This window comes from Alligator mississippiensis, chromosome 1 (assembly GCF_030867095.1).
Source record: "Alligator mississippiensis isolate rAllMis1 chromosome 1, rAllMis1, whole genome shotgun sequence".
Lineage (NCBI taxonomy): Eukaryota > Metazoa > Chordata > Crocodylia > Alligatoridae > Alligator > Alligator mississippiensis.
Window position 1 is genome coordinate 342,505,802 of NC_081824.1, and position 14,324 is coordinate 342,520,125.

At 44.4% G+C, this 14,324-nt stretch overlaps 1 protein-coding gene across 8 annotated transcripts in view; it reads right to left on the bottom strand.

Moving 5' to 3' along the window:
* The window catches only part of INPP4A (inositol polyphosphate-4-phosphatase type I A), a 192,594-nt gene that overhangs the window by 122,265 nt on the left and 56,005 nt on the right, over positions 1 to 14,324 (bottom strand). For 4 of the 8 annotated variants that reach the window (XM_019485100.2, XM_019485102.2, XM_059720975.1 and 1 more), the window contains exon 1: positions 12,833 to 13,009. The exons of 1 other annotated variant lie outside the window; for it this stretch is intronic. The gene's annotated coding sequence lies outside the window, so the exon portion shown is untranslated. Of the gene's footprint in view, positions 1 to 3,870; positions 3,941 to 12,832; positions 13,010 to 14,324 lie in introns of those variants that run through there. 3 more of the 8 variants (XM_019485103.2, XM_006259341.4, XM_019485099.2) reach the window with 3 other exon arrangements.

Sequence of the window (14,324 nt, forward strand, 5' to 3'; positions counted from 1 at the left end):
CTGTGCCATAGACGATTACAGAGTCATGTGGGTGGCAAATTGGCTTAAGGGTTGTACCCAGAGAGCAGTGGTGGATGGGTCGGTATCGACCTCAAAAGATGTGGGCAGTGTGGGTCCCCCACGGCTTGGTCCTTGGGCCAATGCTGTTCGATTTCTTCATCAGCGACCTGGAGGAGGGCGTGGAAAGCATTCTGTCCAAATCTGCAGATGACACCAAACTATGGGGCGAAGCAAACATACTGATGGGAAGAAACCAAATCCAGGTGGACCTGGACAGGTTAGAGAAGTGGGCAGAGAACAACAGAATGCAGTTCAACAAGCACAAGTGCAAGGTGCTGCACCCAAGGAGAGGGAATCATCAGCACACCTATAGGCTGGGGGATGACCTTCTCAGCAGCACAGCAGCAGAAAGAGATCTCGGAGTCGTTGAATATGAGTCGTCAATGTGATGATATAATTAGCAGAGCTAACCACACTTTGTCATGCATTAGTAGACACATCATAAATAGGACCAGGGAGGTAATGCTCCCCCTTTATGCAGCACTGGTCAGGCCACAGCTGGAGTACTATGTCCAATTCTGGGCGCCGCAATTCAAGAAGGATGTGGACAACTTTGAGAGGGTCCAGAGGAGAGCCACTCATATGGTTAGAGGCCTCCAGAGGAGGCCTTATGAGGAAAGGCTGATGACCTGGACCTTTTCAGCCTCCACAAGAGAAGGCTGAGGGGGAATCTTGTGGCAGTATACAAATTCATGGGGGGGGCAGTATGCAGCAGGGAACAGGAGATGCTCTGTTTACCAGAGCATCCCTTGGAGTAACCAGAAACAATGGCCACAAGCTGATAGAGAGTAGATTTAGGTTGGGCATCAGAAAGAACTTCTTCACAGTTAGGGTTGCCAGAATCTGGAATGGGCGCCCAAGGAAGGTGGTGCTCTCCCCTACCTTGGGGGTCTTAAAGAGGAGACTGGACAAGCACCTTGCTGGGGACACATGACTCCAGCACTTTTTCCTGCCACAATGATCCTTTGAGGTCTCTTCTGACCCTAACATCTATGAATCTATGCTAACACACAACTTAATGCCTTAGCATGCTGTGTGAATGTGAAGCAGACTGCAGGAGGGGTAAGGTATCTGAGGAACAATGGGGGAGAAAAAATTCTGAATGAGAATGTGTCACATCTGCCTGACTGACAGGCATACAAAAATATTAACTGTACAGAAAAAACCCAAAAACACAGACCCTCTCTTTCTTTAATTCTATATCAAATGTGAATTCTTTGCCGATGACTAGAATCTGTCAAAAATTTCTTATCCATATAAAACCATTTAGTTTTTAAATTTTAGACATGTTGATTATCAAGCAAAAAAGCAGATCAAACTACGGTGTGTGCTCAGGGCTATCCCGGGGGGTGGGGAGGGGGTGAATCGGGGCAACCGCCCCAGGCCCCATGCTTTGGGGGGGCCCATGGAGCTGGGTGGAGCAGCGCAGCAACTCCGCGCTGCCGCTGGCTTCACATCCAGCCGTTCAGAACCCCCTCCCCACCGCCGAATCTGGTGTGTCCGGCCGCTCGCTACCTCCCCCCACCAAATCCATCACCAGCTTCCTCACATCCGGAGGTGGGGCCCCATGCAGGCTGATTTGCCCTGGGCCCCACACCCTGATCTGTGTATGCTGGTACACTCCCTCCCCTGGAAAATATGCGAGGAAAAAAGAAGTTTTTCATCCTTCACAAGCTACAGGCACCTCGTCTATAATCTTTGAAGGACAAGCCAAGAGTAAAAGGAAAGGTGACTAGCTAAACTATAAACAGTCATAGCATCTCAGGAAGTAGGCTGTAGCCTATGAAAGTTTACACCTGTCTGAACAAGTTAGTCTTAAGATGCCACCATGCCCTGCCTTCTGCAACTAGATGCATGAGAAGCATTTCCAAAATAAGTCTGTTCTTTCTCCAGTAGACACAAGCTACCTTATAATTCAAGCATGGGGCAGCTCAAAGTATCTTAGCTATAAGCCATTCTTCAGTGAGGATGAACTAGCAAGCTACTGGAGAAGATCGATGCCAATCCAAGCCTGCCGCTGTATGACAATCTCTTAAGGCCACCTGCTGCACATCTATCATCGCAACACCCACTATGGTCCAAACTGCCGTAAGAGGATCACATGGCAGAGACCCTCTGGTGTTAGGAATGGAGGTCAACATTACCACCAAACAAATCCCTTATCACAGATCCTACAGCCTGCCCACCTGGCTTCAACCTGTCATGCCATCAGTGGGCCTTGCTGAATAGGTTCTGGACAGGGCAAGGTCTGTGTGCAGCCAACTGCCACTGCTGGGGTCTTCACAACAATCCAGCCTGTAGCTGTGGCAAAACACACACTTTGTCGCATACAGTTGATGGCTGCCCACTGACTAAGTTCAGTGGCGGACTATAGGAACTGCACACGGCCAATGAGGATGGTTTCACATGGCTTGGCAATTACGTGCACACTGCCTGACAGCGAGGATGAAAGGCATAGTTAGCCTTCAGTGAAGGTTTCAGTTGTTTTCAAGACCATGAAATGAAATGTATCTAGTGTTTAAAAATGTATCTAGTGTTTAAAAATACCAAAGTGCTCCTTCAGTCATTTTATATTGGTCTTTGTATAATTTATTTTTGCTAGCAACTGAATTCCTACCTTTGTTTGTTTTGGCATACATTGTCAATACAGAAAGACATGTTTCATTGCTGGATTATATACTATTTTAAAGCCAATGCACTAAGCAGTTATTAGTGGAAGTTATCTTTGGGCAAATATGTGTGTATGTTTAAAGCCAATGTGTCAATTTCCGAAGAAGGTCAAGTTTTGTGGAAATTATCTGGCTGCCTTCATAAAACCAGCTTTCGCTCCTAGACAACCGTGACCTTCTACCACGTGACCTTCTAACACAGATGTATTTGATGGTTGCCAATATATGTGAAATCAGGCATACCTGGTACGAAACTTGCACCAAACTACGTGGAGCTTGCTCCAAACTACGTGGAGCTCCAAACTGTACTTTTCATTAAAAAAGACTGCAATTCAGTATGGAGACATCAATCTTCTGGTGTCCAGCAAGACGGGGCTTTAAAGGCCACATCAGACAGAAGGAAAGTGAAGCTATCTCTGAGTGGGGTAGAGGAGGAGGAAGCCAACACTGCAGTAGCAAATGTCCTAAACTAAAAGTCCCTTGCTCTTTCAAACTCCACCTTTTCACCTCTCCCTGATCAACAATAAAGAAACATATAGAGGTAGTTAGCTATGTGAGTCTGAAGTCAGCAGAAGGTAGGGCAAGGTGGCACCTTAAACATATCTAACTGGTTCAGAAAGGCATGAGCTTTAGTAGGCAACATCTTACTTTGTCAGATGCTATGATTCCTATAAGTCAATTTGAGGCATTTAAGCACTGGTTAATAACATACAGCACACATGAAGTCGGGATATATTTCCTAATTAGTCATATTTTGTGCCTTGCTTATAGCAGAAATGAACATTTGCTGTTCCACAGAAATTGATAATCAAATTACCAGCTCTTGCCTAATGTTTATCACAGATTTCTGCTCAAACCAGGTAATTAGATTTTAACAGAAAAAGAGTTAATTAATCCTCCCTTCATCTCTTTGTTAGGTTTCTAAGTGGAGGTTTCACTCATTTTCACATTTAAATGCATCCATGTTTTTTCAGCACACTACTATTTTTTCTTCTGAAGCACTGTGAATGTTCAGTAAAACCTGAGCACCAGCCATCTGTGACAGTTTAGAGCTGTATACAAAGACAAAGATGTTATTTAGGGCAGCAGGCCTCAGACTCTGGCTCTGGAGGCAAATGTGGCTCTTCAGTCTATTTATTACCTGTGGATCTCTGCAGAAAATGGTATCCATGGTGGGTGGGGTTTTGTGTTTTTTACTGCATCTTTGGTACGCCTTTCCTGCAATCATAAATAATAAGCATATTCCAGATCCGACTGTACAGAGGCGTCTCCACAAGCGCTCACATGCGTTTCCCCAGGGACAAACAGCAACAGTACATAGTTGTGCCGTTGCTACTTGTCCTTGGGAATGCCCCTGCACATGCTCTCTGGCACGTGGCAAATTGCCCCGGGTGAGGTATGGGAGGCTGGGACCAACACCTGGGATAGTCCCAGCAGCCTTTTGGGGACCTTCCAGGCTGCAGCAAAGGCAATCTGGGCACATGGAGTCTGGCCGGCAGTCGGAGCATGGCTCTGCTAGCCAGGCTCTGGTTTTAGGTGGTGCACGCTGCAGCCAAGTGCACCACCCCGCTTTTTTGGGCACTTATTTATTTTTTTAAGATATTGGGACTTCTTGGTATGTAATTTTGGCATATTTGCAGCACAAAGAACCTTTCGACCTGTGCCGCATGTATTCTGCAGCGTCTCAAAAGCCTTTGAGGCACCACAAAGCATACCTTCCCACTCATCTGGATGCACCCTAGAATGTTAACTAAATGTGCTTTTTGTCCCCCTTTTGAACTGCAGTAATGCTTGTTCCAATCCCCTCCAAGGTTGTATTTTTCTGGCTCTCTGGTGAACGTTAGTTGCTCCTGAGTGATTCAAGACTGACTGCCACTGTTTTAGGGGATGTTACAACAAGCCCCACAAACCAGCTTGGAAAAGAAATTTCTTCCTGAGGTGCTAAAACATGCAGAGTTACAAAAAGGCATTTTCTTATTGCAAAAGATGAAGGTTAAACGCAAACAAGATCATGAGTGTAAATGTACTGAACGGTAATAAGGCTAAACAGAACAAAAATGCTAACACCTTCACTCGGGTTCTCCTCTTTTACATTAGATATGAGGTGCAAGTGAGGACATCAGATCACAACCAGAGTAAAATGGTGCATTATGTTATGACACGCCCAGCCATGTTACTCCAAGTGAAGCAGGTAAAGTAGAAATACACCTTATAGACTAGCTAATTCAGAGATGCATACGCTTTCATAAACTCAAGCTCACTTCATCAGATGCTGATTAAGAACTTGGTTGGGAGACCTCCAAACTGAAGCCTCCTAAATGCAACAAAAAATTACAATTGTAGGTCAAAAGGAGGCTTAATTACTTCTGAGTTAGAGTGCTAAGGCAATTGCTTCTATACTAATTATGTACTGCCTAAAGCTCTCTCTTTTCTACTATCTCAGTTAGGTGTGGCATTTTTCACTTCTTGTCTTTTTATGCTGCACATAAACATTATATTTTAACTAAAGGTACATTGATATATTGGTTGGCTATTGAAGCAGCACCAACAAAAAGAGAAATGACACCAACAAAAAGAGAAACTGGCTATCAGCTTTTTTTGGTTGCTGTAGCCAATAATTACGGCTGTGTGCTTGGAGCAACCTGGCGAACATAGTCCAGTCCCTGTGCCCCACTGCCAGCCCGAATCTGCAGCAAACTAAAGGTCCTGCCAAGCAGTGGGAGGGGCAGGGGGTACTTAGCAACAAGGGGACCATTACCAGCTCCTGCGCGCAGCAGGGGCCCAAGTGCCGGGGCTGCCACAGAGATGTTAGGCTGTGTACGGGCAGGGTAAAGCGCTGTCTGCACAAGGGTTTGTTCCACCTGCCCAGGACAGCAGCATGGGCCTGTGAGAGGAGTGAGGCTGCAGGTAGGAGCCAAAGGTGAGGGGGTGATGTCCACGGAAATAAGGCAGTCACCACCTTCCTCATAGAGGACAGGCAGGGGAGCAGGCAGAAGGCGTGTGTGCGCAAGGGTGTTATAAATGCAAAACAAACAAAACCAAAAAGGTTTATGTTAGTAGTTTAAAATGCCTTGCACTATTACTAAATATTGGTTATCAGATCAGTATCGGCCGATATGGGTGGTTAATCATCGGCTATCAGTACTGGCAAAGAAAATCTTTATCAGTGCACTCCTAATTTCAACATAATGTGGGCTCTTAATAGCTATTATATATTTCAACGGTTATTTCAGTGTTGATGGAAGTGAAATACAGATATATTAATTATAAACAGAAAAAGTGTAAAGCACTCTGGGGTCTCTGGATAAGCAAACAACACAAATAGTTATAAATTTGTAGAACGTATACCATCAAATTTTTCCATAAGTACTCTACTTACATAATAAATGTTAAGGCATCAGGTAATTTTCCTATCAAGGTATTATTCAACAGTAAGTGGTGCATTCTACTACTAGTACATATAAGGGTATGACAGGGATGGATCACTCCACACATGCCCTATTTTTTAAAAAACTTTCCCTCTAAATCATTCACTGCTCTCACCATTCTCAGGAACATGACAGTGGGTGACAGATGGACCTCGTGTTCTTATACAGTGAAACTTCATTTAATTTTCTTTTGCAAGATAGTGGACAAAGCTTAGGAAAAAGGCCAAAATATTCTATACGCCAGAACAGTTGCTCAAACTACATTAAGAACTCTGACACTGGTCACTTTCTATATAGACTATTCTCTATACACTGTCTGAATTAAAATCACTACAAACTGCCTGAACTTAATAATTTTGGACCAACCCTTCTCTTCCAATCCACCATTTGAACAGTAGGCTCCACAGAAGTGTAGTGATAACGCATAGAAAGCTAAACCTGATCCCAACAACCATCTGCTCTGCACATTTCTAAGAGACCTGTTTAAAAGGAACTTTGGTTGCATCTGGACTACATCCAGCTTACTGTTAAACAGTAAGCGTTTTGCTGCATATTTTTTCTATGTAAAACTATATGGTAGTAAAAGTATCTGTGCTTCTGCACAACAGCTGTCATTGCTGACACTGTATAGCATGGCACTATGCACCTTCCTAGCACAGGCACCTTACAAGAGCCATAGTCCTCCTGATATTTCTCTCTCGACACCAGTAAAAGGAAAATTAACATCATCAGCAATTGGCTTTTTTTGGCTGGTATAGCTGATAATGTCACTGATAAACGCTGCATGTATGCGCAGAGTTGCAGCATGCACACAGCCAGGAATACAGCCAGGCAGTGTGGAGAGCAGTGCCGTATCAGTAAGTTGGGGCGGGGGGGGGGAGGAGGGAGGGGAGCATGGGGGGGTAGATCAAGGTCCCCACGGGGACGGAGGGAGGGAGGCAGGGGCAGGGACTGCCCAGTCAAGGCAGTGAATGGAACCCCAGGGCTGGGAGTGGGACAGACACGTGGCCGGCTCGTCCAGAGGGCACAGGGGAGGGGTGGGGGGGAAGGTGGCTCCCCACTGCTGTGCGCGTACCCCCAGGGGAGGCATGAGCTGCCAGATTTGTATGCAGGGCAAGGTCGGGTCATCTGCTGCAGGGGTACACACAGTGGCAGGGAGCAGCCCCCCATCCTCACTCCCCCACACCAGCTGGACAAGCTGCCCATAGCTCTGTCCCATTTCTGGCACCAGGGTCGCATTCACCACCCTGGCTGGGCAGTTCCTGACCGAGCCCCACTCCCTCCCTCACTGTGGGGGCCTCAATCTGCCTGCACCCCCCATGCCCTTTCTATTCCCCAAACCCCCTCCCCCCACAGACTTACCGGCAGGAGTCTGCTCTCCAAGCTGCCCGGCTGCATTCCTGTAAGTTGGCTATCGAATCGGTATCGGCCTATATGACCAATTAATAACAGGCTATCAGTATCAGCGCACCCCTACATATAAAGTCACCTCCAATCACGTGCAACTTTGTACTTAACCAGTTCACTATCGTCCCCTAAAGCCTGAACAGCAAATTCAAGAAGCATTCTGCTGCTTTAAAAGATGAAGTACCAAACTGAAATGATGCCTGAGAGGGAACATTCAGCACAGAAATAATGTATCATCATACTGAGATCTCCATTCTCATTTAACCTGCACACATGGAGCTGACACCAAGACAAAGACAGAGGAAATGTTGCGAGTTAAGCAGGGTCTCAGTTTCTGTACCCCTGTTGTTTGAGCTCTGCAAGAAAAAACAGACATAGGTTTAACCAACTATGCCTATCAGCTGCCACCAGTCTGACCCCCTAAAACAACTCCTGTGCTGGGCACCCCTGGAGACAAGAGTAGAGATACAACAGAACTAATTCTACACCTAACAGAGAGGTTCCCATTCTGCTTATTCAAAGTGACAGCTGAGGCCTTACTCCTGCTTTAAAACATTTGCAGCCAATGCCAGGTCTCAGGGCAGTGATGATTTATAAGATATTGGCATACCAGGGGTGAATGGTGGGGAAGCCACAAGGGGCTGTACTGCTGGGGCAGCACAGCCCCAGCCCCTTTCCCACCATCCACCCCAAGACACGTGTGCCAAGCAAAACACCTTCAAGTGCCATGCTGTGGTACCTGTGCTGGCAGTTGCCTACCCCTGAAATAGGTTCTTCCAGAATACAGTGGGGAACTAAAAATGACAATGCTTGAGCAGCAGTTCTTCCCTTTCTTTTAAAACCCAGGGAATAATTCCGATACAAACAGGTAGGATTATTTGGAAAACAAAAAAATCTGCAACAAAGAAACAAATAACTTTTTATCTCCAGAAAATAACTGGATGCAAGGCTCTGTGATGGCTTCACACACCCCTGTGGGTGGACGGCAGGGGAGGGGTCTGGGGTAGCACAACCCCAGACCCTCTCCTGCCATCTGCCTGGAGGTGAGCAAGCAGCCACCACCACTAAGGAAGCCGGTCAAGGGCTGAGGAGCCCAATGCAGCTGTTTGCAGCTTTCTGGCTACCTGCCACAGCCAGCCTGGGCCCTGGGCAGCTGCAACAGAGAGCTGGCAGACTGCAAACAGCTGTTCCAGGCTCAGGAGCACTGGCACTGCTCTGTGGCAACCGTGGCTGCACATGCACCTCTGGGTGGAGAGCAGGGGAGGGGTCGGGGTTGTGCTGCCCCAGATTCCTCCCCTGTTATCCACCCAAAGATGTACTTTGGAGCCTAGAGCAGCTGTTTGCAGCTCTGGCTGCCAGCCACAGAGCCTGGGCTGCTCATAGCAGGTGGCTGGAGGACTGAAAGCCCTGTGAGCGGCTTGGGTGGCATGGCCAGTGGCAGCTGCCCAGAGCCCAGGCTGACTGTGGTACGGTGAGCAAAATGGCCTCACATGCCATGCTCTGGCATGCATGTTGAGGGCTGTCGACCCCTGGGCTAGCAAAAGGCACAGAGAAAAGGAGAAAGATGCATGGCTCAGTGAAGAAAGAAACGAGACTGCAGAATAACACACATGGGGAAGCAGAGGACTGACAAGGGAAGGCTGAGTTGCTTAACTCATGAAACTTGCAGAGTACTGACATTTTTCAAGAAATTTGCATCACCAGACACCTAACTCCCCAAATGCCAGAGAAGACAGACACTCATCTGTTCATCTGTATCACAGCAGCAGGCAGATTAGGGTACCTGAAATAAGATGGGGACAGGATAGGGTGACCACATGTCCCAGTTGAGCCATGACAGGCCTGGATTTCAGAAGCTGGCCCTGGTGGATGTTGAGAATTATAATGGGCATCCCAGAAACACAGGGGCACAGGATGCAGGCCAGGAGTTGGAGCAATACAGAGCGCCTTGCAGACAGGCAGGGAGGTACCGCCCCGCCTTGCCCCTGTCGACTTGGGGGACCAGGAAGAAGTTAGGAAGGGTTTCAACAAAAACTGTTTCCAGAGGAAGCTGAAGGAGGGAACAGGAACTGCTGAAGGGCTCTAGTAGTTCGGGCCAAAGATGGAATGGCAGTTTGAGAGTCCAGCAAAGTCAAAGTGGGCTTGTTATAATAATGCTTTGAAGGATGGGAAGGGGCAGATGATACCAGTGCATTTTTGAAAATGAGAGAGGAGAGAGAAAAGCAAGAGAGGGGAGGGGAAGGGAGGGTACAAACACTAAAAAAAATGGAAGAGGTAGGTCAGGGGAACAGACTAAAAGAGTTTGAAGTTAGAAGGAGAAAAATGTTCAACTTTGTGTGAACACAAACATTCTTTGGAGACTTGTGCAAGGAGGGGAAGGGTGCGGTGTGCTTTCCAAGTGTTTTCCCCACCAACTCTGCTCATTTGTACCCAATATTGCCCTCTTTGTTTAATCCTTTTATTACTTAAGAGGTCACCTCTATTGGGTTCACTGTGAAATAAGTGATAAGCTTCAGGAAAGAACTTCCAGCCTCATGTACTCCACTCTAACCAATGACCTCAGAGAGACACCAAACAACTCCTGCCGAAAGAATGAGTGAAATGGTCCTTTAAGCCTCCTTTAAGGCTGGATGCAAAGCTGAATGGAAGTCAGCACAAAGGCTAATTTCAATGAGCTCTAGCTCAGGCCTGAAGTCACATGGCAGATGGCATATATTTAACCAAATCAGTTATGTTTACAACACATCTTGGCTACATAAACATCAGATACAGCTCTCTTCTCCATGCCAACAGAAGATGTTGTTGTTGTTTAATTCTTCTAAGACTGTGGTAAGAAAATATATAAAACATTTGTAACTAAATAATTAACTTCTTAGTTACAAACATATTAATATGCCTTGAAGATGTCAATAAAGCTTCAGACTCCAGCCCTAATGACACTTGTGTCTCAGTAACTCTTTCTTTCTATGTTTAGTAGCTTTTCAACTCTCATTACACACACTGCCCAGGTGCCCTACAGGGGTTTTCTGTCATTCTTTTTAAACTGTTGTTCTTTTCAATCTAGGGGTATTACACCAAATCCATCAATGAGAAAGAGCAGTAAATGGTCCTAGAGTTAATACAGGACTCTGGCAGCACCTCAACAACAGGGCAAAAAGTGGCAAGGCTGCATCCAACCATGTATCCATTCAGAAAAAAACTATTGTTGTTTCTCTTAAATATGTATTTTCACTTCTTTTTCATGATTTAACCAGGTCTGAATTGTATTAATATATTATACAACCCCAGTTGAAAAACAACCAGATGTTACCATTTTTTTACTTCATTTACAAATTGAAATTCTAAAAGGTGTATACTTTACACGCTCATAGACATATAAATATTCAAATATACGAAAAGGCACATGCACAGGTACACACACACCATAACGTGGAGAAATGTAGGTTTTATACCTCAGTGCATACAACATTGGCTCAAAAATAATCAAATCAGTGGTAAAAATAGGAATGCTTTCTTTTGATCAGTTCAGATATTCGTTTCCACCGCGCAGTGGGATAGCAGTAGGTTTCATTACTGAGGAATCATGGACATCCTGACAATGGATAAGTTAGCCTGCATTTATAATATTACACACAGAGGAGTATTTCAAGTGCGTAAAAATGCTCCTAAAATGATTAAGTTGCTCGCTTAATGAAATCTAACTCTGGGAGAAGGGAATCTAAGAGCTGAACTTTCCAAAAGCAATTCTCGCACTACAGCTTTCTAATACTGATGCCATCTGAGCTCTAACTGTATTTCAAGTGCACTGAAAGCAGCTTATTCATTTCTATAAAAAATATGCAAGGCTTACTTGTCATAAAAAATGATATGAAACAAGAAAGAAACTTGATCAATTAATATGATTAAACAGCAAGCAAGGCATTGTTCAATGGGAAAACAAAGGCTGACATACCCACAAAAGTACTTTAAGGACATAGCTTTTAATGCTTCATGATACACAGACAAAGCCTGGCATCTTTCATAAAAACAGTCTTAGTAGTAACAAGAGACCTCACTACAGCCACTATTTCTTTGAGGTACAAAGAAAATGTAACTTTTGTGTAAACTATAACGTGGAGATTAGTGATATTCTTCTACAGTCAAAAAGCAAGCCAATGAACACCCAGCTTTCTAAATCTCTCTTTCTCAGATTAATGAGATATTACACAACAGATTAGGCTGCACTAGGTTATTTAGAACAATTGCCAACGTCATTGTAGGGCATAAACTAAATGAAAAATGCATGCATAAAAGCACCGAAAAAATACAAAATGAAGTTAAACAAATGACTAGAGTTGAAAAGCAGAAGATTAATAGAAAGACCTGTAAAATATAGTCATTGGTTACAAGTACAGCAAAGATTGAAAACTTAGTAGGATACCATATGAAGAGTCTTAGCAGTGTTGCTAATATCAACATTTTATAATTCCAGGGGGAAATTACAACTTAAAAATATAAAGTAACTTTCATCACTTCATATATTTGAGCTAATGGAAGTCAGATCCTTAATCTCAGAACCGTGAACAGGACATCTCCCATTCTTCTGACATAACCAACAGCTAGAGCAATTCTATCCTGGAAACGTGTTATTAACGCCGCAAACAGGAAACAACAACAGCTGGGATATTAAGCATGGGAAGCAAACAAATTAACCTGAACAATGTTTACAAGGGAGACGGTAACAAACAAACATCACCCAGCAGCATGCAAACCCAGCAGGAACATTACAGGCAGAGTCACAATGCAATTTTAAATGTAAAAGACATTTACAGTGAGCCTGGCAATGCCATTTTTGATTCTGGAATGGCAGGAATTCAGAAGTGAGTAGTGTGCTTTTAATCCACGGACCCTAGAAATGCTGCGCTTTCCAGATGATAGACAGAGCACCATATTAAAACTCCCAGCTGTTTCGGTGTCCTGATACCTACAATAGCTCTGCTTCTTTGAAAGAGGTTCTCTACCCTTAACATGGCTGCCATGCATTACACAACATAGGATGTACCAGTCAATGAGAGCATCATTATGTTGTTTCGTAGCGCATGCACCGCCCATTAGCCATATGATTCTCTGTGTGCTGTTTCAAGCAGTAGAGATGATGCACAACAATAACAAGGTTGCAAGGACCAGCATCTTCTGAGGATAAGCAATGCAGTATAAAACTCAACCTTTACAAGCTAGCCGTCTCCCTTCTGCATCTCTCCCCCTCTAATGAACAACAGGCTTTCTTACCTTTTCTTTAAAAAAAATAGGAAAATAACCTGATGTCGTTTAGCAGAGCCTCCTGAGTTTCAGCAATGGCTGCAAAAAAAATAATCTCGGCACAATTGTCTGCTGCAGCAGGTAATCAATACTAGCCTGCTTCTTCCACTGCCAGAGCTGCTCCATTTGAATGCTAGCTAAAGTGAACGCTGACAATGTGAGTCATAGCAATGACTCACAGCAGATGCAGATCTGCAGGAGGAGTTTAAGTTTCACTGTCGTCCCCGTCCCCCCCCCGGCCACTGAACATACACACAGGCGCAGGCACAAAGCCTGCCCTAGTGTTGTGCTGGGTTTTTTTTCCCCCAACTTCCCTTCTCCTTGTATACTCTCTGTGGTGCTTCAGTTCAGCTGGGGTAGTTAGAAACCATAAAGCTATGGAGTTAATTCTCTCTTCAGAAAATTTTTTTTTTTTATTATAAATGTAAAAAATTACTCTGTAAGCTTTGCTAAATTGTGCCAATGTTTAATACTGCAGACATCCAATACACACACATGTTTAATACTGCAGATATCAACTGCATTATTCAGGCACAAGTCTGCGAGCTCAGATATGTAACAAAGAAGAGAGGGAGAATTCAAGTAGTTTACAAAAATACCCTAAACCAAGATGACTCTAGCAAAACATAAACTAAAGTAAACTGTGTCCACTGGGAACAAGACAAGTAGTAAAGGGCTTTAATTGCAGCAAGGGAAATTTAGATTAGACATTAGGAAAAATCTTACAAACTGGAAAAATCTCACAGACTGTAAGGCAATGGTTCTCATTTGTAGACTAAAGGCGGCCCTCAATAGACTACAAGCACCCTTCGGAAAATGCCACCTCTTAGTTTTCACTTCTTTTTTGACTACTAAAAAAGAATAGAGCAATTCCTCTGTTGCAAAGAACTCCGAAAGACCACAGTAATTCAGAATATTTTTAATACCGTGAATTCCTATTTGAAATCTTTGGATTCATCTTGTGAATCATGTTTGTGCACCTGGCAGTGCTGCTAACACTTCATGGTACCTTTGAAAGGATTTCAACCACAGTACCCTGGTAGAGAATCACTGCTGTAAGTCTGCAGCAGAACAAGTTACCCAAGACGGCTATGGAATCTCCAACATTAGTGAGTTGTAAGAACAGGTTATAAAAGATCTGTCAGGGATGATTTAGCTACAGTTGATGTAGCATTGGGGGAAGAGGACAGATTAGATGACCCTAAAATCCCTTCCATCCTTAATTTCTAGAATTCTATGATTTATCTATGTCTTTATAATGCATAAACCGCTATGGAATTTAACTGTAAGCCTGTCTCCTCAACCGCAGAGCTATAATGCAGTCGCTGTAAACAAATCTTTACTTTAGCTACTTTGCTGTACTGTTCTGGGACCACAAGAGCCACGTATGGACAGATCCCACTGCCTTTCCTATGACTTGCTTTCTTCAGTGTCCTTCAAACCAAGTTATGTGGAGTTGACA